Here is a 21,925-nt window from a genome sequence, read left to right on the forward strand (position 1 = left end):
TTGGTTTCCTGAGAGCTATTTTGGTGTGGTGGATAAGCGCAGCTGTTCATATCTCTTAATATTTTACTCTGAGTCATTGGGTGGGCGGAGCTGATTTGTGCTCCAAAAGCAGTGTGGAGGCAGTTAGGTGGGATTCTTGTATAATCCACTAGGGAAGATGTAGACAGACTTGCATTGTGTAATTGAGTGGTTAAAAAAAAGAATATATCATGTGTAAAATCTTGGCAAATGTCTTTGTTAGTGCAAGTGGTATGTTTTTAAGCAGAGGATAGCATCCTTTGGGCTGGATATGTAGCTTAGCTGGTAAGGACTTGCCTAGCATGGGGGAAGATGTGGGTTCAGTCCCCATTACCACACTTGATGACTCATACCTGTAATCCTGACACTCAGAGATAGAGGCCCTGACTAAGATCAGGAGTCAAGGTCATTGTCAGACTATTTAATGAGACCAGTCTGGCTACACAGGATCTTGCTATTAAATGAATGAATGAATGAATGAATAAATAAATAAAATAAATAAGAAAGGGCTCGTTGAAAATATTGAGAAGAGTAAGGGTGGGAATTACACAGAGAGCATAGGTTTTGTAGATGTGAGGCCATGAGCTTGACTTCTAGCACCATACACACAAGGTTAAAAGTATGCATGTTGATTATACACTGGTGTGACTTTGTGGTTAATTATAGATGTGTAAAGGACCCTTCCCTCCCCCCAACTTCACAGAATTTCACAATAATTCCTCCTAGTTCATTACAAGTTCGAATTGTGCTGTCTTTTATGTTCATCACTTAGGAAGAGAAGTCTGTCTCCCTCCCTCCCTCCCTCCCTCCCTTCCTCCTTCCCTCCCTTCCTCCTTCCCTCCCTTCCTCTTTTCCCCCCTTCCTTCCTTCTTTCCTTGTTTCTTATTTTTTATGAAACAGCTTTTGGCTAGGCCTGCATAGTGAAGTGGACAGTGTCAGGCTTCCTGTTGTAAGATCCCAGCTGCACAGGGCTGGCTTGGGAAACACTGTTCATCTTTTTGGATGTTGTAGGAAGCAGCTCAGGCTCCTGTGTGGGCAGAAATGTTGCATTCTTAGTTATGACGGAGCAAACTGACATGGCAGTGTTTTCTGGTATGTGGTTTCCAGGGTTCCTGTGATCTTCTAATAAGGATTTAAAACCATTATATTTTTCCTGGGTGAAGTTTAAAACAGTGCACTAAACAGCATGTGGTGTCTGTGAGTAATAAAGCCTGGAGTCCAAGTGGAATGATTGGCCATCCTGCCCGGTGAAGAGGGAGGTGAGGGACATGCTGTTTATTCTCTACCTTCCACCTTAGATGTGAGTCAGCCCTGGTTTGCTCTGAGATGCTGGTGAACTATGAAGCTAGTGATGCCCTTGCTAGCTTTCTTGTATCCATGGTTCTTGGTCAGCACTAGAGCACACACTGGAAAGTGGCTTGCAGTTGCTTGGGAGTGTGGGCCTGAGAACCCCACTGTCTGGGTGACTCCCAGCTGGCTATGGTTGCTGTGTGAGCTTGGACAAGATCCTGGCCTCTCTGGGCCCCAGTTTTCTTCACTGCCAGATGGAGGTAATAAGCATTCAAAGGTGGTAATGAGTTACTGTTTCTAAGGTGTATGACGGAACTGGACAGGAGCTTAGTCCTCTATTGGTGTAGAATTTCCTTTATAACCTTGATATAAATCCTTTGTTCAGACCAACTTGATACTATTCCTGTTCACCATTTCTGGCCTTGTTTGTCCTGCGTTCTCCAGCTCAAATCTTAAGCTCACTAGGCTAGGTAAACACGAACCTCTAGTGGAGTCTGTGGCAAAATTCTTTGCTTTTAGCCAGTGTCTGTTGATGGTTTTGGCTTGCACGTGTGGAGAAGGAGGATATGACCAGTGTTTGTGTCTGCTTTAGGATGAGGGTTCCATTCTAGTGACTTTTAAGATGACAACTTTATTTCCTCTTAGTTTTATCCATTCTGTTCCATGTATATATGCTGTGGCATAAGGCCACCTAGGAGTTATTTATACAGCTTGTTTGGGAAGATTGCATATGCTCCTATGATGCTTTACCAGGTGCGTGCGTGTGTGTTCTTTCTCCCCAGCTTGCAGAGGCAATAAACGTATTGTCATTACAGACTCCCTTAACAGCATATACTTGGTTGCATGCCCCTTAATGCTTTGCCACAGCCCTTTCTTCCTTGAGGTTTGGGGTGGGGCACAGAGGGTGGGGAGAGGGAGGGAGGGGGAAGTGCACACATTCGAGAGAAAATGCAAGAATGAATGAGACTATTTGTGTATGTATGTATCTGTAAAGCTAGATAGAGGTTGATGTTGGGTGTCTTTTTTCAGTAGCTCTCCACTTATTTTTTGAGACAGGATGTCTCACTGAACTCGTAGCACCCTGACTGGGTTAGATTGGTTGGCTTGGTAGTTCCAGATATCTGCCTGGACTTAAATATCTGCCTGGACTTAAATCATGGCTGTGTGGCTCACTGGCTACACATAATTTAAGCTTTGAGCCTTAGTCACCTTGTCGAACATGGGTTTCTGCTCCCTTTTGCATATAGGGAAAGGCTGTAAAATGCTTTGCCAAAAGCAGTATCTTCCAGTCTTGAAGTTGGTGGCATTGTTGACCCTAATAGAATGCTTACTCTGTCTTAGGTATTTCTCTTGAGGTGTAATAAATTTGTTAGGCCCATACTACTGCTACAATACCCATTGGACTTATTAGGGAACTGAAGTACAGAAAAGTTAAATTGAACTCAGACTCGACTCATCCTGCATGTCAGTTTGCAGTTTCCCTGATGGAGACGTTTTTGGAACTGTCTCATGCTTATCATCATATAAAGCTGTCTCTCCCTGACCTTTTAGGCCTCTGCATAGCACTTTACATGTTGTGGGTGCATTGTCGTCTATAGACCTGCCCCTGGGCCTCAGATGAAAATTGCACAGAGAAAGTTGATTTGAGCAGATGTTGTTGATGGAATGTTTATAGATGCTCTCTTCCAACATGAGGCCTGTTTCCCCTCTCAGGAATGCCTTGTGGTGTTTCCAGACAGCTGGCAGCCTGGGAAGCCATGTTGTGGAGCAGTTGATAAATGATGTAAGGGAGGCTTTCCAGACCCTTTACTTCCTTGCTTATGCTTGTTTAAGCCCATAACTTGGTGCTACACTGCAGCTGCTGGTTTGATAGGAAGCAAGAGCCCCTCATTAGGAGTGATGGTGGTTTTGCAGAGCTCAGGGACATAGATTCCATCAAAACACAGACTTGCTTTTGCTGTTGTGAAGTTAAACGCATATTTTAGGGTTGTTCTGATCCACAAGGGCAGTGATACCAGAGTGAACATTTGGTGTGTGTTCTGTCTGGTTAGGAGATTGTCTTCTTTCTTGTTGACTGAGATTTTGGGTCTGTGTGTTTGGCTTTACTCATCACTGACCAGTCCAGAAAAACCACAGCAGAGTTTGACTTGGCAGCAGTGTGTGTGTGTGTGTGTGTGTGTGTGAGAGAGAGAGAGAGAGAGAGAGAGAGAGAGAGAGAGAGAGAGAGAGAGAGAGAGAGAGAGAGAGAGATACACTCGGAGCTGTCATAGCCAGCCACCTTCTGAGTGTCCATGCACAGCACTGATGTCAAACTGCTGATCATGGATATGCCAGACTTGTTTTTGCCATGTGTACATGTCCCCTTAGTATTAAGAAATTGAGTTCTCTTGCTTTGCCAGTTGAATTAAGAGCTGTGTGGCTAGATGGAATGTATTTCAAACTTGTCCTCATGTTGACCCAAAGGCTTGATAGTGTAGCCTCTGTCAAGCAGATGCCTAAACTGCTAATCACACTGACAGGGATGTACTGGCGACTCCTTCACCCACCGTCAACCTGTTTCACTCACTGGAAGGATGAATTGTGAGGTGTTCTGAGACTATTTTCTTTGAATTTCTTTCAGTAGTATATAGCCTCATTTGCCTTGGCTCTTATGTTTGTGTGTGTGTGTGTGTGTGTGTGTGTGTGTGTGTGTGTGTGTGTGTGTGTGTGTTTTCAGCAAACCTGATTTCTGAAAACAAGGCTTATTTCCTCTAGTCCAGGAGGAGTCTTAGAACTTGAACAGAACTCTGAGGGCTATAAACCCTCAGCATGAAGAGATCAGATGTTCCTTTAGAGACCCAACAGGAGCACGGTGATCTTCAACATGGACTTGTGTCCTATGGGCCTGGCATCGGCATTTACAAAAATTGGGGTTGAAGTTGTTTTGGTGAGTGTTGAGAGTGTAGGTGTGCCAAGTTGTTCAAGAGTCTTGCCTCCAGAGCTTGCTTCCTAGCAGCAGTGTTGAAAGGTCTTGGGTCACTCTGACCTCATGCATGGATTAGGTCATTGATGGACTGTGATAGACAGACAGTGGGGGATGGTAGAACCTGGAGGGAAGCATGGCTGCCTAAGGCTTCATGAGGTCAGTAGCATTGCTCTTATTCTCTTCTACCATGGTGTTGTGTCCCTGTAGTATAGGTCCAAGGACAATGGAGCAGTCCAACCTTAGATTAGAAACACCCAAAATCATTTGTCTTATAACTTGATTTTTATGTTCTTTTGTGATAGCGATGGAAAGCCAACTAATCTAATACGTTTCTTATCTTGGTATGAAGAGAGTGAAGGGTATTGTTTATCATATGGTAGATGTCACCAATTTTGATGGACAATAAGTTTTTTTTGGCTTTATTGTCTGGTATAGTATAGCTGGGATTCTGGAAAAACATATTATGTTTGCTGATTCCAATGTGTCATCACTTTGACCTAATCAATGGAGATTTGATATGACTTGGGTTGTCAAGAACTTGTAAGTTGGTGTTTCTTTTCAGGCATAGTGGCCCAGCATAGCACTCAGGATGTATAACAAATAAATTTCTGTGAGTTTGAGGCCAGTCTGGTCTGCATAGTGAGTTCTAGGCCAGCCAGAGTTAACATAGTAAGACTTTGAACAAAACCTTTAATCCTACCTCCTGGGGGCTAAAACAGGATTGTAAGAGGTAAGTGGAGTTTAAGGACTACCTGATATATCCAAGAGGGAAAGAGGGAGGAAGGAAGGGAGGAGGGGAAGGAGGGGGGGGAGAGGAGACCCAAACTGCTACCAATAATATGCTATTTTGGTTATAGTCTGTCCAGTCTCCAGCAGTCCCTTTTCTGCCTGTCTGGATGTTGTGACCCTTTAATACAGTTCTTCATGTTGTGGTAACCTCCACCATACAAATATTTTTGTCGTTACTTCCTAACTGTAGTTTTGCACATTTATGAATTGTAATGTATCATTTATGTTTTGTGATGGTCTTAGGTGATCCCTGTGAAAGGGGTTTCAACCCACAAGTTGAGAACTCCTTCCCTAGAGGAATAGGAAGTTCATAGAATTTAGCAGTTGCTTTCCCTTGCTTCCAAGCAAGAGGATTATCCAGAGGCCATTGCTAGCTGAAAAATTTCCTGCCTGGGTATGTAGCCTCAGTCTCCTTCAACACTAGGTTCATGGCTGCCTCTCTTGGTCTAAGTAGGATCTTTGTGTGGTCTGTTGTAACCCTTGCCCTAGGGTGCTTACTGCTGTCATCTTGCTCCATTGCCATTTTAGTTAGTGTGGACTTAGTTCAGGCAGAGTTCAGAAGATGGTGGGGACCATTTGGGAATCTGGAGAGGTTTTCTAGAGGAGGAAAGGGAGCTTCATCTGTGCTTGGAAGGGCTGGTGGGAATTCTTTTGGTGGAGGGGAGGGGTGTTCTGAGCACAGCAGTGGGAGAGGAAGTACAGGCTCTGTTCTGGGGACTGAGCAAGTGAGCCCTGGAGCATGTCTGGAGGAAAGGCATTCTTCTTTGTCTTCCTGTCTCAGAGCTGTTTCTCTTGGTTTGTGAAAGGAATTTCTAGCAAGTTCCCTGGTGATGTGGATGCTGCTGGCATAGGGGCTGCTCTTAGAAAAGCTGAAACTGGAGGACCAGAGCTGACACTGTTGGAGCAGAGTTGGTTTGTTCAGCCAACAGCTATGGGATGCCCAAATCCGGGCCCACTGCACACATGTGTCGTGTGTTACCCTGCTGTGCAAACACCGACAAGCCTCAGGAGTGGACACTCCACCATGGGTAGTAGGAAGCCTGGCATGAGTTTTGATTGGGAGAGACTGCTGTCACTTTTTTACAGAAGGAAGTGTCTGGGAATGGTTGTGTAACTGTGTGGAAGTGGCGATGGCTATAGTTTATTTAGCAGCTTGTGATAGGGAGTGCTTGCTGGCCTGGCAAGAGCTGGCTTGCTGTGGTGTGCAATGAGCAGCATGGCATGTAGAGAGAGGAAGCCTGTCCAGGTAGCTAAATTCCTTTCAGCTTGTAGCCTGGAATTGGTGACCCTGTGGAGTAGAAACTTATTGGGGAAGATCTCAGATTTTAGACTGAATTCAAGTAGTTTCCTTCTGAGGAAGTTATTGTTGTGTCCTGTGTTGTAAATGAAGCTCCATAGTCCTGCATTAGCCTGGAACTCACTGTCTGCCTCTGCCTCTCAAGCACTGGGACTAAAGACATGTACCACCATGCCCAGCTTTGTAATTGCTTTTAATGTCTGAGCTTTACATGAGTCTGAACTTTGTAACCTTAACTTTCCAAATTTAATCTCCTATTCTCCTGTAGTTTAAATGGAAGGGTATAGATATATTTATTTAAAACAACACTCGTAATTTCGTGTTAATTCTCTAGATTCTTAGACTCTTACATTTCTGCCTAACTTAAAGTGACATAATATTGTTACAAGTAGCTTAGACTTTTAGCACTGTACCTCTAGGTGATAGAGTTGCAATATATTGCCACAGTGTCCTGTCCCCTTTATCAGTTTGTAATAAATTTTGTAATGAATCGTCATAGATAACAGTTTCTTCCCTATTATTCAAAGAGATGCATGGCCATTTAGAAAATTTGAAGCGTAACTAAGATTGAATGCTAAAACTTGTTGATAAAGTATGTATTTAGCATGTGTGAGGCCTTGTGTTCAGTCTGGCATAGGGGGGTGTTTCATTTGAACTGCCTGTAAGTTATATATATAACATTGACTTTTGTTTCATTCAGTCCTTTCTGTGGTTCCAAGTCCATTGGGGAATGCAGTGGATCCTGTCTGAGATTCCTCAGTAAACCAGTAGGAGGACTTAGGTGACAAATTCTTTAGTAACCAGGTACCTGGCTACAGGGCCTTCCTCACTTTCCTGGGAGGAACGAGTTTGGCAAGTAGGGACTAATGGGAAGAGAGGCATGATCTGATGAAATGTAAACTTATCACAAGACTTGGATGACTTTGGAAGGAGGGGCTAGATATGTGCAATGAACTGGTCATCTCACCACTGGGATCTGTAGAAAGAGACCAGAGAAGAGTGGAGCACTGTGTATCCTTCAGAGAGAAGTACTTGAAGCTGGGATGGGTCAGCCCCTTGTGGCTGGCAGCAGCCAGGAACACCATCACAGATGACCAAAGAGGCTTGAGGCTCAGCAGGGCCAGCTGATGCTCCAGAGTGTTGCCAGTGAGGCTTGCTCAGAGGGAGTCCAGCTGTGGCACCCTGTGCTGTGGGGCCTGCAGAGCCGGCACAAAGGGGATAGCTTGAGTATGAGGTCAGCCCCTCCTCCACCTTAGGGAATTCTGAAGAATGAGACAGGAACAAAGGAAGTGCTTCCACCTTTGATTTGACATTCTGATCCCACAAGACTTAGGGGACAGTTGTTGGTGATCTAGGACCTAGAAGCAGGCTGGTATTCTGTCCGCAACTCCAGCCTCAGTTTCTTAGTCTTCTACATGGTTTTTAACAGGGGTTTTGCAGTTGTAGCCTACTCTAGCCTAAATCTCTTTTTGAAAGTGCTTATTTAATTTATTACTGCTGTATGTGTGTGCACATGTATGCGTTTGTGTGTGTGTGTAGGCATTTGAATGTGTATAGGTATGTGCATGCCACAGCACACACGTGGAAATTTGCAGAATCAGTTCTCTCCATCTTCTCCAGGGTCAAGCTCAGGGTTTGGCAAGCTTTTTACCTTTGGAGCCATCTTGACAGGTCAGGCCAAGGACGCTGGAGTTTAGCTTTTGTCCATACTGGGGTACTACTCACAGTGAATATGATGTGGTATCTCCCTTCATCCTGGGGGTGTCCAAATGTGTGTTAAGGAACAGGGAGTGGCTTTTACAGTATTAGTGCTTCTTGCCCAGAGCTCATCTGTGTTCCTACTATGACCTGTATACTAAGACAGTAATAGGACTTGCTGTGTCAGGATGATTTGACATGTTAACTATTTTACTAAAATATTATTAATAGCATGTTTTATCTTCTGGGTGTACCAGTTTTCTTAACCAATTGGCATGAAATTACTACGTTAGATTTCCTATGAGCCATCTGCTATTGTAAAATAAATATCTGGATATTTCCAGTTGAAGCCAAGTTCTTAGAAATAGAAAACTAGGTCAGATTTGTAAAGTTCCTCACACATATTGCCAAATTCTAGGTGTCTGTTTTAAATGTAACTTCTGAGATTAAAAAAAAAAAAAAAAAAAAAAACCTATCTATTTGGTGATAGCAGTTTTGATGTATTGTGAATAATTTTGAAAAGGTCACTGGATAGTTTTTTTGCTTAATTTTTCTTTGTGGCCTTTAAGTGCAGAGAGGTAAGATGCCGAAGCCACAGCTTCCAATGCCCTCCCTTCCTCCCTCCTTTCCTCTCTTCCCTCTCTTCCCTCCCCTCCCCTTCCTCTCCTCCTCTCCCTCTTATCCCCTCCCTCTCCTCCCTTCCTCCCCTCTTTCCCTCCCCTTTCTCCTCTCCTCTCTCCTCCTGTCCTTCCCTCCCCTCCCTCTCCTCCCTTCCTTCCTTCCCTCCTGTCTTCTTCCCTCTCTCCCTTCCTTTCTCCCTCCCTCCCCCTCCCCCTCAAACTTCTCTCTCCTTCCCCTCCCCTCCTCTCCCCTCCTTTCCCTCCCTTTCCCCAATGTCCTGTAAATGTCCTGTGGTGACTGGATTAGGAAATTTGTTTTGCAGTTTGTGTTCGGGGTGTGGGCATAGAAACTGCGACTGTGAAATTACTGTTCTTTATAATGTTTGAGTAATATGGTTAAAGGATCAGGTTTTGGGTATGTTAATCCTGATCATGAGGAGTGTGATTTGTTATGATTTCACTGAGGTATGACACCTCCTGGGGAGTTCTGGTGGCATTTTTGATGTGGCACATGGATTTTATCATCTGTGTAGAACAAGCAGGAGTATGTTTTTCTTTTGTGAGAATTTGTGGCAATGGCTGTCAGCAAGAAGAGATCTTACCTCAGCAAGAACTGAAGCTGCGAGGTCTGCTCAGGGAGAGCCTTGTGCAGATCTGGGTCACATGACTGGAGTGTGTCCTCACTGGCTTCACCCTTGCTAGTATCTGGTTGCAGCATGCCTGTTGAGTCTGAGGTGTCCAGCATAGAATTTGTTGTGACTGCTCTGAGGGTCAGAGTGGTGTGCAAGCAGTTGAGAAGAGACTTCTGGGAAATTCATGTATGGAGACGCCCTGGTTGTTTTGAGCACATTTTTGAGTTTTTTAGACATAGAAGGTCAGGGAAGATTTCATTATGTCTGGACACTGTAGTTGGTCCCCAGATAATAAAGTGTATTGACAGTCCTTTTCTGGTAGTGGAAATAAATGTACCAAGCTAAAGGGAAGAGCAACATGATGTGTTTGGGTCTTAGAATTTTAGGGTTAAGTCATAGGATTGAGGCATCACAGCTTAGTCTTTTGAAGTATCACAGAGACCTCAGTGTCTCTCTTCAATCCTTGGTTGTTAGATGGTAGTGTGTAGCTTTTGCCTTCCTTCCTAGTATATTGTGTTTGGCATCTTTTTGCTCTTTGGTCCCAGATACTAATAGAGTTCCAGTTGGCTTTTGTTGCTGTTCTTTGGTACTGGGGACTGAACAAAAGGCCTCTAGCATCTGTAGTAAGTGCTCTCTTGCTAAGCCATACTCTATTCCATGCTGCTTTCAAAGGCTGGGATCAGCAGAGGGAGTGTTACTGTAAACAGTGTTTATGATTAAGATGCTCCTTGGCATTCCTGAAAAGGATGCATGTGAATGACATCCAAGGACATAAATGACATGAGGTAAAAGCCATCTAAATATAATTTCTTCCCCACAAACATAGTTGTATGAGGTTTTGCCCCCACTTAGTCTTAATGAAAACACTCACCCCTAAGAGGGTAGGACTTTGCTTTTCCTTCTGCCATCATTTGCTGCTTTTGGTCACTATGGAGAGTTAGTTGTTATTTCATATGGAGATGATTGTGCCTTATGAAGTCATCACAAAGGTTTGGCTAATAGGTAACTATTAAATAATGATTATTTCCTTAACCTCTAGGTATGCAAACCACTCCCTCTTTTCACAATTTATCAATGAATAAAAATCAAGTCTAGCTACTAGAAAAAAAAAAAACTGTACCAACTCCTTTTACAGGACAAACTTGTTTTCTGACATTTTGAAAATTGAGGTTATGGTCTAGGAGAGATGGCTCATAGTTAAGAGCACTGGTTCTTACAGAGAACCAAGTTCCATTTCCGGCACCCACATAGAGGCTCACAACTGTCTCATTCATAGGAACCAAACACTTCTACACATACAATAAATCTTAAAAGAGTGAAAGAAAATTAAGGTTAGTTTGCCCATATTTATTGACAAGAATTTTTCTGGGGTGGTGTGGGGATATCTTGTTTATACTCTTACCACGTAAAGCTTGCTTGAAGATCAGAGGACAGAGCTAATCAGTCACTAGCTAACCATAGAGGTCTGGAGATGTGTACAGACAGACAGTCTCCTGTGGATCATTTGAAAGCTTTTATCTTCCTATATTTTCCTGTGGACAGAGCCGGGGAGCATGCAAGCAGCTTTGTTCTATCAAATAACTGCTATGAGTTGGTTTTAGCAGGAGAAGAGGCCAGGCAGCCTCACTGATTGTCAGATTTGTTCCATGAGTCTGGAAACACTAGTATTCTCGATGCATCTCCAGATGCCTATCCCTGAGTACCAGAGAAAAAGAGCTGGGTTGTGCAGTGGGGAAGGATTTCTTCTTCTCTTTCCAGTTACTCTTTCTTTTCTGGACCAGGATACTCTCCCATCACTGGGAGCAGCAGCAGGGAAATTCCATGAAACAGCAGTAGGGCAAAAGTTGTAGCATTTGATGCCAGATTCCATCATGTACTCCTGAGTCCTGGTCTCACTCCTGGCCAAGGCCCAGGTATTTGAGAGTTCAGGGTCAGTTTCAGCCATAGTAAGGAGGTCTACATTTCAAAAACAACCAGCAAGGCTGAGCCTGGCAGCACAAACTTATACTGGGACTTGAGAAGCTAAGGTTAACCAGCCACCAGTTCAAAGTCAGACTGGCACATAAAGACAGTTCACATCAGATTGTCTCCCTCTCCTTGTGACCTCCAGAGTCTGCTTTTGGCTCTCGATGCTCTGATGCTGTCTCCATTCAGGTCACACTCCTGACCTCCTTGGACTCAGTGCTGTGCACACTTGCTGCTGGCTGCAGGTCTTGGCAGCGTTGCTATACTTTAAGTCACTCTGCTCTCACCTATGTCTGGAAGGGTCGGGAGTGCTGACCCTGGTGCCTGGCAAGTTTGATCTTTTGCTCACTAGCCTTACCTCATTAGCCAATAGTCAAGTGGAAGGGATAGGGCTCTCACAGAAGGAGGTGATATGTATTTGAGGCTGTATGGCCTGGTGGGGTACCTTTCAAAGGAAGCACATTTGTAGCTCTTTTTCTTCTGCTGACTGGTTCCTGAGAGACACTTGGTGCAGAATGTTTCAGTGAATAAGATGGGTGTAAACAGGATTAAGGAGGAGTAGTTTCAACATTGGAAACCTCCAGAGTAAACCATCTGCAGAGGGCAGAGCCAGAGCTTGGGGAGGTCAATAGGGATCATTCTTTTGCAGGGGTGGAGTGGCAGGCAGGGGTGAGTACCAGCTAAGGAATTGGGGCTCTGCTCACCAGGCAGTGGATCTGGTAGTAGTTTGGTGAGTGGGAATAGAATGGGGGGGAGATGTCATTTTGATCTCACCTCGGCACCACCCCCAGAGCTTCATGGTCCAGCTTACTGCCTCCCTGTTCACTGGGATCAACTCTTAGGGCCAGTTTCTTCTCAGTTCACCAGGGCCTCCTGGCCCCATGACCAGTGGCCACTAAATCTTGTCACCTTGTGTACACAACCTTGGGAGCCAGGCAGTAACAGCCTTAACTGTTGTGATAACAGGGCACACTGATAATTGAATGACCACACTTGGCTCTGGGAAATGCAGTCTTGTCCTTGGGGTAGTGTGAAGCACAGGTCTTTGAGTGGACTGGGGGCTGTGGTTTAGGAAGCACAGGAAGAGCCTGCCTTTGATGGGGCTGAAATAATGAGGTAAGGCAAATTCAGAGAGCAAATGTTAAACCCACCAGTTCCCTTCCATAAAACGTCACAAGAATTTGCTCCAGCCCTTCCTGTCTGTTTAGCATGCTTCTCCTCTTGTCCCCACGACACACCTCTAAGATGTGACACCGGTGCTGTCTCCTTGTGTTTTGGTTTCAGAGTGGGCACTTGAAGTGCAGTCCAAAGCCACGTGAAAGCATACAGGAAAAATGCTGCTGGTGCTTGTATGTACAGACCTTGTGCAGCCACAAAGGGCAGAACCTCGAGCCTCATTGTTGGTGGCCTGCTCCTTCCTCAACTCTGTGTACGCTCAGGGGTGCTCTGTGTGTATAATTTGAGAAATGGCCAATAAATACTCTGTACTGTCTCAGCAATGTTTGGGTAAAGATGGGAAAAAGCATACCGAGGGACTTACTGTTGGAGTTATCAGTATCCGGGTCAGTTCTTACGGCACCAGGAAAGCCAAATGTTTTTGCATGCTTGGGAGACTGATGTTCCTTTATTCTCTATATCCATCTCTACAACATTGGACAGTCCCTCACATGGGTTGATCCTAGGCCAGGGTCACACTGTCAGTTAATACAGGACAGTGAGGCTGTAAGTCCTTCAGCTTTTGTTTTGTAGCAGCAATGGAGACAAATGACAACTACAGGGTTATGTCTGCATTTTGTAGGTGCCCCCGCAGAAGCTCCACTGTTTGGGAGTACACCATGAGAAAAGTGGAAATTGATAGAACTGTCATCTTAAATTTAGCATATATAATTTTGTAAGCAATATTTTGTAAGTGTGTTTTTATATACTTGAGTGCCACCTGGCTATGTTCTCTACATATTTTAAGTGAGAAGTGTCTACTTCTGATGAGTGTACTATCTTATTTATAAAGAGGAAAAGATCTTGGTTACCTGTACCAAGCTCATGCTTTCTGTCATTGTTTAGGTAGATAAATTACCCTATTCAGTGCCACATAGATGATACAAGATCTCATCCTTTTTAGATTTCCTTTCCCATTGGAGTCTTTCCTAAATACATTATAGGTCTAACAACCAAAACTGTGACACTGGCCCAGGGGACAGGATTCAAGTGGTATGTGAGAGTCTTGGGTCTTGTTGGCCAGGAGGGGCTCCCTTCCTTGTTGCTTGGGCCTCACTCTGTAGCCCAGGCTGGTCCCTTGTGTGAGTCTCTGAGGTACTGGGATTACAGGTGTGCACTCCTGCTTATGCCAAGAGCTTTACCTATCACTTCAGAAAGGCAAACTATTTGTGAATAGAGAGTTCTTTTTCAATCCCATTGTCTTAGGTCTGGGTGCTATAATAAAATACCATAGACAGGGTGGGGTGTGGTATAAAAACAACAGACTCTTTTCAGTATTCTGGAGGCTGAGAAGGTCGATATCTTGGTTTGGGGTGGGACCCCTTCCTGGCTCACTCTTACCACTGTATCCCTGTATGAGGTCACTAACTCCATTACCGTGGTGCCACTCTGCCATTCTCATGGCGTCATTGACCTCTAACCACTTCACAGTCTTCACCCCAATCCCATTCCACAGGGGTGGGGACGCTTAGGACTTCAATTTAGGAATTTTGTGGGAACATAGACATTATGTTCCTAATAATGCTTTTTTTTTTTTTTTTTTAAACTATCTAGTCATGTGTGGTTGTGTATGCTTGTACTCACAGCACTTAGCAATGGACTCTTGAGATTGAAGCCAGGCATGGGCCACTTAGCAAGGAGCCTGTCTGAATGACAACAGAAAGGCTATCTGGTGGAAGTTTATTCTCTATTACAGAGTCAGTTTGGTGTATTATTGATAAATACTCATACAGATATTTACACCTGTTACTATACATATTTGAAGCTACATGGACATGAATAGAATGGTGATTGAATCTTTTCCTAACTGCACACCCAGTTCTTTAGTCAAATACTTGGGCATATTTTTTGTGAGTGTGGTTTTGGAGCCCACACTTGCTAGCTAGTACTAAAGCCACACACTAACAGTTTTCTTCTAATCCTCTTTTGAGTAAGTTTTTAGTCAAGTTGTTGTAGTTTAATGTTATAATCTTTTGGCTTTTGTGGGGACCTCACCACCTAGTTCCCAAGTAAATCACACACAGAGGATACTTATTCTTAGTTATAAGTGTCCTACCTTACCTTGGCTTGTTTCTAGCCAGCTTTTCTTAACGTATATTTTCCCATCTATCTTATGATCTTTCCTGTTCTGTAAATCTCACTCTTACTCCGTGGATTGCTGTGTAGCTAGATGAATGGGTGGCGGGTGGCTGGCCACCCTTATTCTCTTGCTCCCCCTCTTCCTCATTTCTCCTTCTATTTATTCTCTGCCTGCCAGCCCCACCTATCCTGCTCCTGCTTCATTATTGGCTATTCATGTACCTCTTTATTTGACCATCAGGTGTTTTAGACAGGCAAAGAACCACAGCTTCACAGAGTTAAATAAATGCAGCATAAACAAAAGTCACACACCTTAAAATAATATTCTACCACAAGTTGCATTGTATTTTATTTTCTTTTTGGTGGAACATTTTACAACTTATATAGAGTATTATAATAAATCCCCAACCCCACACAGGTCTAAACATTTAAAGGACATGTGTCAAAATATCTTCCAAATACGTGAAGTAGACATTACCCCAGGCTGGAGAGCCCTAGACATCCCCTTCTTTCCCTTTCTCGAAGAAGGAGCCATTATCCTAGATTTGGGGTGTAGCATTGTCAATATTTTTATATTTTATACTTTTATTACACACACCTTTGTAAGAAATATATATATTTTACAGTATTATGAAAGTGATAGCAAACTATATTTTAAGGGAAAAAGCCATGTTTTAGAAATTGTCTCATTTTGATTTATCATTGGGGTGTTTTTAAACTTACATATTTCATTTCATTGCATGATTATTCTACAGTGTGTTTACCTATGAGGTTTTTTTTTTTTTTTTTTTTTTTAAAGGCTGTTTCCAAGTTTTCACTAGGACTCATAGAACTCCTGTCAGTATGTTTTCACATATAACTGCTGGCATACATGTGTTTCTCTGAACATGCTTCCATATAGGTGTGTGTGTGTGTTTCTGTGCTTGTGTTTCCTCATAGCTGTTGATATACATGTGAGTTTCTCTGGAAACAGGCAACTGCACAATTGCTAGAAGGTAGGAATCTTGCTGTCTACAGAGTCTCTCAGTTTGGCTCCATTCCTCTGCAGAGCGGACTGTCCATAATGGTGTGATGTCACTGGTCATTGTCTTCTCTTATACTTAATATTAAATGTCTGGAGTTTTGACATTTGGTGGGTATAAGGTAATAGCTTACTATTCTAACTTGAATGTAGAATTTGGCTGGGAGCAGCAGTAATTATCAGTCGTGTGTGTGTGTGTGTGTGTGTGCGTGTGTGTGTGTGTATAAAGATTTTTTTTATGTGTTTGAGTGTTTGACTTATATGTATGTATACATCACATGCCTACCTAGTGTCCATGGAGTTCAGAAAATGGCATCAGGTCCCCTGGAACTGGAGTTATGGATGGGATGGATATGAACCATGTGGATGCTGGGAACTGAAACTTGGTCCTCTCTAAGAACAGCAAAGGCTCCTAACTGCTGGGCTATCTCTCGAGCCCCTCTAGGCTGGCTGACTGGGCACTGAGGATCCTCCTGTTCCCGCCCTCTCTGTACTGGGATTACAGATGTGCAGGCTACTTCCAACTTTTATGTGTACTGTGGGGATCAGAACTGAGACCTGTGTGTGTGTGTGTGTGTGTGTGTGTGTGTGTGTGTGTGTGTGTGTGTGTATGCAGCAAAACCTCAAACATACTAACAACTTACACTGTCTTGAACTTTATTATTCTTTGTTTGATTGTGTGTTTTGGATCTTCAGAAATATTTTTTAAATATCTTAATTGTAGTTTTATGACCCAAGTTCATGTATAAAACTATGATGTAATAGTGTATGTATGTGACACAGAAATGATCTGCACTTGTTAAATACTAAAGAAAGAACTTATGAATGTGATTATTTAAATATACCAGCATAACAGATCTTTTTCCACCTTAAAGAATTCCCCCATATGAACTGGTGTATGTGTGTGTGTGTGCGTGTGCATGTGCATACATTCATGCATGCATGCCTGCATGCATGTATATCTCCTCACCCGAGCCACTGCTTTTCTTCTGCCTGTTATATTTTCAGAGGCAGAGTAGCTTAGATGGGAGCAAATAGCCTGACTTCTTATGGAATAAACCACACAGAAGTCAATAAATACTGAAGTTGCTAATATCTGATTCTGTAGATCTTTCTTCCAATCTTTTAAATGCAGAAATATCTCTTCAGTGTGCATCAAGCTACTTTTACCTGCAGTTAGAGCTAATGGATGGGCAGGCTATCACTATTCCATAAAAAGGTGTGAGAGCTTCAAGCTAGTTTTACCTGAGGCTGTTAGAGCTAATGGATGGGCTATTGCTATTCCATAAGAAGCCCTGGGGTACAAAGATCTGAGATAGGCCTGGTGAGCTGGGGAGACCTGTCTATCAAGCTTGGTTTATGCACCCTCACAGAAGAAATAGACTAGATTATCTAAGTCTTGTGACCTCAGGTGTGGACTTGGGTCACCAGATGTTTCACTTAATTATGTTCTGTTCCTTCTCATGCTTGTTGTATTATTTTTGTAACTGGGGCAAAGTGGGAGGCTCAGCCAGTTTAAGCATGATTAGTGTACTTCATAACAATGTGAACCAAAGATTTTTACTCTTGTGTCACACTCAAATGATTGTTATCTATTATTGTGATTATTTTGTCACTTAAAAAGAAAATCAGTTCAACCAAAGAAGGAGGGAGGGCCTTGGCGTGCAAATAATATAAACCCAGAGACAAATATTGGGGTACAAGCTGAAGATTGGAAAAGCAGAGCAGCCAGCCAGTAGCTCTTACCTCTCCTGAGACCAGAATGCAAAAGTTGGCCACAGCCATAGAGGCCTGGCAGTAGTGGTATATACCCTTAATCCCAGGATTTGGGAGACAGAGGCCGATGGATCTCTGTGAGTTCAAGGCTACTCAGGGTTACAGGAGAGTGAATCAGTCTAAAAGAGAAAGAGACTTTATGCCTTTAATCCCAGCACTAGAGAGGTATATAAGACAGGAGCAGGGCATTCAGTCTTAGGCTACTAGTCTCCAGCCATGTTGAGGAAGATCTCCCTAGCCTTGGTAGAGGTAAGAGCTCTCTGGTGTCTTAGCTGCTTTTGTCTTTGGGTTTTTATTATTCGTATTACAGCCTCCACTTGGAGTACCCTACCTCACTTGGGGAACAAGTCACCACTCCTAGAGCTAAGAATGGACTTAGGCTGAGCAAGCCTTCTGCAAGCCAGCTCTTCAGAGGAAAAGTTGTTTTGTTGATTAATGGTGGAATTTTAGTTCAGTAGTTTTTGACTTTGTCTAGTCTCATCTCCAGCTTTTGTCTATGTGCACTATATAAACCAGGCATGGTGTTAAGTCTTGGCAGCCTGCAGGTCTTGTGATTTTTGAGGAGTGCCGTTTTGTCCATGATAGAGGGCTTCATGTTTGCCATGTAGCTGCTGCCGTCCTGTCTGCTCATCACTTACCAGGAAAGTGTTGATTAGCTATGAGTGTTCTGGGAGCTCCTTCAGGAATGGATGATGGACAGATGCCATCTAGATGTGCAGACAGTAGTGACTTGGGTATCTGTTTGGTGGTCTTTTCCTGTGCAGGCCAGGGTGCCACGTAAATGAGGCAGTTCTTACTTAGTCCTGACATTGTTTTATTTTTTGGATAAAAATTACTGTGTATATATGTGGGTACCCTTGCTGAGGTGCTTGGTTGGTGACTAAAAAATAAATCAATGGACTTGGCTCTTTCCCCCACTCTGATGTGGTATCAGGGTCAGTAGTTCTCAGTGCTCTCCCTGCTTGACCATGTCCTTGACTCCTTGGCCTTGTGTCTCTCTGCCCATTGTTAGTGTGATAATTACAGTTGTCTCTTTGACTTTGCCTCATTGATTTTTGCTGTTGCATACCATCTTCCCGTGTTAATGCTGCTCTGTGAGTTTACTGTTGGGGAAGCAAAGTTATTTTATGAACATTGAAAAAAAAATGCGAGTATGTGCACGTGTGTCTGCATGTGAGTGCAGGTATTCACGTGCCACATCACACCTGTAGAGATGAGAGGACAGCCTCAGGCATCCTTCTTCCACTTTACCTTGTTTGAGATGAGGCATCTTGATGGGTTATACACCAGGCTAGCTGGCCCCGTCCTGTTGAGGCAGTCTCTTGTCTCTGCCTCCCATCTTGTTATGGGAGCCCTGGAATTACAGGCACATGATACAGCACCCAGCTCAGGTTCTCAGTCTTGTGTGGAAAGTGCTTTAAGCCATGGAACCATTGCCTTGAACATAGATATATATTGTGTATGTGTATTTAATTATATATGACACACACACACTTACACACATACACACACACAGACACACACACAGAGATACATAAGACACATACAAGACACATAGACAGACACATACACACACAAACACACAAGACATATACACAGACATATACACACAGAGACACAGACACACACAGACATACACATACAGAGACACACAGACACAGACAGACACACACACACACCACACGAATCTTGCTGGCATGCTAGTATGGCCTCTCATATTACTTGGGCTAGGGAATGCTCAATAAGGTGTTAAATTTAGGTGTGTGATCATCTTTAGGGAACATTTTGGTTTTGGTGAGTAAAGTGGTAATACTAGCAGGTGTGGCGAGGTAGCAAGCACACACATGAGCCTATGCTGCATGCTGCTGGACAGTGTTCATGGAAAGAACTGGACACTTGTTGGATGGCCAATGAGGTGGTTTGTATTACTGTGTTACCTTTTTAAGTTTACACACGCTCTCATAATGTCCACAAAGCTCCCTGTTCTTCAGTAGTGTTTGTCTTGTTCTTCGTGGACTCCTTCCCCCCCCCCCCCTCCAAGATAGGGTTTCTCTGTGTAGCTTTGGAGCCTGTCCTTTGTAGACCAGTCTGGCCTTGAACTCACAGAGATCCTTCTGCCTCTAAAGGCATGCACCACCAATGCCTGGCTGTGGACTTTTAACTTGTGTGCTTTTTAGTTACATATTTTGAGTTCAGACAGTTAAGAATTATGAACTGTGGTAGTTCTGTGAAGATCTGGATCAAATGTGCTTTTAAAACTTAGATGTTTTGTTTCCATGATATTAAGTTATATTGTATAAGAAACTTCATTTGAATATGCAATTGTGATTATTGAAAAAGAGAGTGAGTGGGTACTGGAGAGATGGCTCAGCAGTTAAGAGCACTGGCTGCTTCTCCAGGGGACATAGGTTCAGTTCTCAGTCCCCACGGGACTCACTGTGTACGTGCATGCAGGTCCATACATATACACACAGTATAGTATAATATAATACATCTTACAAAGGGTGCGTCTCTAGACCCTGACAGTGGAGAAGCAGCACCGCTCTGGGAGAGGAACTTTGGAGTCCTAGCTAGTCTATAGGAAGAATGGTCCTTGTGCATAAGAGAGGGAGGCAGAACCTCATGTCAGGGGTTTGTTAGCCTGACATATAGATCAGTCTGTGAACAAACTGCCTGAGTACCCTGCTGACTTCTTGCATTACATGTCAGTTCTTCCTTACTGCTTAGGTTCCCTAGGTGTATCATTCAAGGTACCCAGGATCTACCCAGTCAAGGAATTAACATTAGAGCAACCAGAGCTGGCATTAGCCCTGTGCTTGCAGTGTCATGTGTCTTCATCCATAGCAGCAAGCTTCTTAGAGTGTGGGAACACGGCAACTTGTGTCTGTGTAGGTTGCTGTGTATGTAGAATGAGCAAGTGAATAAATAAGAAACACTGGAAATTTACTGGTGGAGCAGATTGCTAGCACTTAGTCAGTAAGTTGAGAAGGATATTGTGTGGCCAGTCACACTGTTCCAAGGCTTTCCCAGTCATTCTATACGAGCATTATTCTGCAAATGTGGATGGGATATTACTGAGTAACTCCTGTTCTATGTTGGGAGTACACGGAGACCACCATGTGCTTGAGGCTTTGCTAATATTGGCAGAGTAGGCTTGGACATAGTTACGGTGCAAGTTGCAGAATCATTGCCATAGTTAACTTACCCAGTGGCTTCAGTGTCACAGAGGTTGTGTTGTGCTTCACCGGGGAAGTTGATTCAACTACTGAACACTGTCTGAAGCTGCTTCTGGTGTCAGCAGAGGGCAGATAGAAGTGGGCTTGATGATAATTATGCAGTTACTTGTGTATTAGGCAGAAAACTTCAGTATGGACTTAATTCTTGCAACATAATATTAGTTCATACAACACAGACTGCAGAAGACCTTATAATTATTCCTACTTAAAGAACCTTTCTATGGAGCTATTCACAGTCTTAGAGAAGTGTACCTACAAGTATATGCCAGGGTGGACTGTTAGGAATTGTATTCATCCTGGATAGCTTTAACCCAGGCAAAAAACTAGAACAGGTGTACCTTGAATTGAGTGTATGTGTGTGTGCGCATGTGTGTGTGGGCATGTGTGCATGTGCGCGCGCGTGTGTGTGTGTGCACATGTATTGCCTGCATGTATGTCTGTGTATCACATGCATACTTGGTACCTGTGGAGTCCAGAAGTGAGTGCCATATCTCCTGGGGCTAGTTATAGATGGTAGTGAGATGCAAAGTGGGTGCTGGGAATTGAACTCTGGAGCCAGTGCTCTTGATTGATGAACCATCTCTCCAGCCCCAGAACACATTCTTTTGTCATGATGTTGAGCATGTTTATCATAACTTTCCTGGGGAGACATGAACAAATGTCTGCTCACTCTAGATCGTAGTTATTAACCTTCCTAATGCTTCAACTTTTAATATAGTTCCTCATGTTGTGGTAACCCCCAACTATAAAATTATTTTCATTGCTACTTCATGACTATAACTCTGCTATGTAATAATTGTAATGTAAATATCTGATACACAGGATATCTGATATGCACCCTTGTGAAAAGGTAATTTGACCCCCTAAAGGAGTTATGACCCACTGGTTGAGAGCCCCTCCTCTAGATAGAGTACTAGCAGCAGACCAAAGTAACGATCCTACTGAAATCCAACTTGGGTGAACGAGTGAGTTTATTGTGCTAACTTACAGTATCATGAGTGGGCAAGAGTGGGGGACTCCCTGTGGAAGTTTGAAAGAAAATAGACCCTAAAGGGCGTGGCACTATTAGGAGGCATGGTCTTATTGGAGGAAGTTTGTCACTGTAGGGGTAAGCTTTGAGTTCTGTTCTGTTCAAGCTTCCCTTGGTGTGACTGTCTGCCAACTTCCTGTTGCCTGCAAAATGTAGCACTCTCAGCTCCAGCACTGTCTGCCTGCCACCATGCTCCCCATCATGATGATAATGGGCTGAACCTCTGAAACTGTAAGTGAGCACTCCAGTTAAATGTTTTCTTTGTTAAGAGTTGCTGTGGTCATAGTGTCTCTT

At 43.5% G+C, this 21,925-nt stretch overlaps 1 protein-coding gene across 5 annotated transcripts in view; it reads left to right on the forward strand.

The window, feature by feature from the left end:
- Window positions 1–21,925, forward strand: part of Arhgap10 (Rho GTPase activating protein 10) — a 242,164-nt gene that overhangs the window by 30,592 nt on the left and 189,647 nt on the right. Inside the window, exon 1 of one of the 5 annotated variants that reach the window (XM_051205933.1) lies at window positions 1,483–1,568. The exons of the other annotated variants lie outside the window; for them this stretch is intronic. The gene's annotated coding sequence lies outside the window, so the exon portion shown is untranslated. Of the gene's footprint in view, window positions 1–1,482; window positions 1,569–21,925 lie in introns of those variants that run through there. 5 annotated transcript variants of the gene reach the window in all.

Source organism: Phodopus roborovskii, unplaced genomic scaffold, assembly GCF_943737965.1.
Source record: "Phodopus roborovskii unplaced genomic scaffold, PHOROB, whole genome shotgun sequence".
Lineage (NCBI taxonomy): Eukaryota > Metazoa > Chordata > Mammalia > Rodentia > Cricetidae > Phodopus > Phodopus roborovskii.